The 3,282-nt window shown below is 36.4% G+C and overlaps 1 pseudogene; it reads right to left on the bottom strand.

Moving 5' to 3' along the window:
• Positions 1-2,230: 2,230 nt before the first annotated feature.
• Positions 2,231-2,847, bottom strand: LOC149247431 (GTP-binding nuclear protein Ran-A1 pseudogene; annotated as a pseudogene).
• Positions 2,848-3,282: the final 435 nt, after the last annotated feature.

Genomic DNA, 3,282 nt, shown 5'->3' with positions numbered 1-3,282 from the left:
AACATTCATTTCGTTTTTTGTTCTCTTTTCTTCAATAATAATGTAAACACTCACTGGAAATCATAATTTGCATAAGAAAGACCTTTTGTAATATTAATGAAGCATGCCAATATTGCGTATGAAGCAAAGTGCAACAAAGTATCGTTGGAAAATAAATGTTGGTGAATGGTAAATGAGAGAAAAAAAAATGGAGTGATAGTGGTGAAGAAATGGAATCATGGTAGTGAATATAGTTCTCCGCCCCCCAACTGAATTGGTTGCATGTCCTAATGCAACTTGACATGGCTCATGAAAGGAAATGTAGCATGGTGAGGGAATTTTCCAAAATATTCAAGTTAGCATATAAGGAATTGCATGATTAAATATTAGAAAAAATCATACCTCTACTTACCCAAGAATGATGAACTATGAAATAGGAATGTAGTTGCTGCTGGATCTGGATTAGGAAAATGTGACTGATGTTGTTGTAACTGGATCTTAGGTAATGAAGGAATCTGAACTATTGATGCTGAATCATGGAAAAGATAAACGCTGAAAGCGGAACTATCGTCGATCGTAATTCATGTTGCAGTAATTGCTGAGGGAGTTGTGAGAAAGTGTATAGTCTTCACCTGCTACAAAACTTCTTGGTACAATTCTAATCATGCGAAAGAATGTGTTGATGTCGAGCATGAAAAGAAATCATTGGATTACCGGCCATTGATGAATGTCGTTAACCAATGCGAGGAAAACTCACCATTGATGTCAATGAGTGCCAAGGTACCCGAGTACATCTTGCGAAATGTGAATAAAGGGATTGACATCGAGCCATTTGCAAGATCTGACGATCAAGGGACATTGATGTATTCCCATGATTTTCAGCGAGAGAACTTGCCATTGAGGCATGCAAGTCTCAAGGTACCCAAAATGAACTCTAGTCTTTTTCCCAGATAAGAATTTGATGTCGATGGGGCAAGACTTTTTGAAAGGTGGGCATTAAGGAATCCCACATCAGTCAACGCGAGTTTGTACAAAAATATTTGGTAGGACTATAAATGGAAAGAACTCACGGGCAAGCAGTGTGGATCAGCATGGCGAGAAAACAAGGCAATGTAATCATGGAAAGGGAATAAGTTTTATTTAGAAGGCAAACTAGAAGGTAATAAACTGAAAAGGATAAAGGAATGTATGCGATTCAGAAAAATAGGCGTGCATGAAGTCGTGAAAGATAAGGTAATGGAAAATGGGCTTCAACACAAGGATGGTCTAGGAGTTTGGAAGGAAAAAGGTGAGTAATCACGACGCAAAAGGATTTTTGTGTAGTGGAAAATGTCATGATATGTGTTGTGAAGAATTAATTCCTTCAAGCGTCCAATGACGCATGTTTCATTGTGATTTCAAAAAATCACTTTTGCATTAGATTGTCTTCAACTTTGAAAAACTTAGCACCATTCCTGCATAAAAATTGTCACCTTTATGTGCCATCTCCATCGATCATTCCTGTCTGAAGTGACTCAAAAACAAATTAGCTCATTTTCAAGAATTTATGAAATGTCCATTTTTTAAATTATTTTTCGAAGTTACTCTAATTGCGGATGAAAAGGGTGTCGCGTCGTGATGTTGAGCTTTCTGAATAAGCTTCTCGTTAACCTACACATAACACCAATCTCATTTCACTTGTTATTATATGCATCCTAAATCTTGCCCACAAAAATAAATGATAAATTCCAACATACTTTTATTTCCCCCCAATGAGAAATATTACATCTCCTCATGCAATTTTCTCATTGATTGTGCAATACTTTTTCAAAATGTTTTTATTGGTTTGCAGGAAAATTGATTTAAAACATTTGAAAAGGCTTTTGTATTTCTTAGGGAACAAGTATTATGAATGAATGAGGGCAATTTTATTTTATTTTTTTATTTTTTATTATTAATAAATAACAAATTAAAAAACAAAAGTTTTTAATTTATTATTTATGTCGATTTTATTTATTTATTTATTAAAAACAAAACTAATAATAAAAATAATAAAAGAAACTAACCCTAACTAAAAAAACGACCAAGGGCGACCAGTTGTGTAACTATCCTGCGTAGAAAATATTGTCATTTAGGGATGGCGGCTGCTGTGGCGTAATGCTAATTTGGAAACAACAGTAGTCAAGCAACAGAAACCTGTTGCTCCTTGTGTTTGCAGGGTTCATCTGTAAAACTGTGTGAGAGGGCTGCCATTTAGGCCTATTGATCTCACTTATGTTGCTGTTGCTGCTCCCGTATCAATTTGAACCGCTGGTGGAGCAAGAGCAGGTGACTCGACAAAATGAAGGTTAGGATCCCCAAAAAGTTTCCTAGCAAAAAGGCTTCTCAAAATTGTAGTTTTTCTTAGAAGATATTTCATGATACTGGAGATTTTCTCCCTATGAAAAGTAACTTGCTTGGCTTTCACTTGTCGGTTCTTGACATCAACCGTGTTACCACGAAAAAACAATGGGAATATTTTCACAGACCCGACAAAAGGTCTCTGTGCCATGTTGGGATATTCGTGCAGTGACATCGAAGATTATAGTAGCGCATTGCCCGTTGATGTAATAACCATTTCTAAGGCCACCAAACTTCTCTTGGCCTGCAATATCCCAGCAATTAAAACGAATCTTCCCATAATTTGTTAAAGAAATCAAGACGATGAACTTTCACGCCTATCGCAGTCTCATATTTTTTAAATTCTCCAGTAAGATGCCGCTTGAAAAAAGTTGTGTTTCTGGTGCCTCCATTGCCAACGATAACAAGCTTGAAATTTGGACAATCGACTTGTGGACCAGGCTCGTTTTGACAATCAAGGCTCAGCAAAGCGTTAATATTTTTTTTCATGTCAAGAAAACCAGAATTGAAAATACAGTAAAAACCATTGTCACCTTCATTATTTTCTCCAGATGCAAGAAAGAAACAACAAACACTGGTTTGCTCTTTCCCAACTTGACAGAGAGCTTAAGCCGTTGAATAAGATCCTGGCAACCACCCATGCGGTGCTAACTAGTTCAACGCTTGATTAAAACTGCCTCCTTGATATTTAGTAATAGAAAAATTTGATTTGACTTATCGTGCAGTGATTTGTTCCTGCAAAATTGGAATTTGCATTATCGTTTCCTGATTTCCTGGACAAAGAGCCGGATTTTTAATTTATGTTTTGGAGGATTTTGTGGGCATTGCTTAGGGAGTTGCGATGGCAGAGGGCATCTTTTCCATTTTTGTATTGACAATTCATTTTTGAGTTTAATAAAGATCTCTTTCTCAATTTCCAGTGCC

The sequence above is a fragment of the Pinus tabuliformis genome, chromosome 7 (assembly GCF_031772625.1).
Source record: "Pinus tabuliformis cultivar Carrire ecotype Pingquan chromosome 7, CPIR1, whole genome shotgun sequence".
Taxonomy (NCBI): Eukaryota; Viridiplantae; Streptophyta; class Pinopsida; order Pinales; family Pinaceae; genus Pinus; species Pinus tabuliformis.
Note: the sequence above shows the minus strand (reverse complement) of the source record. Positions and strands in the feature narration are given on the sequence as shown.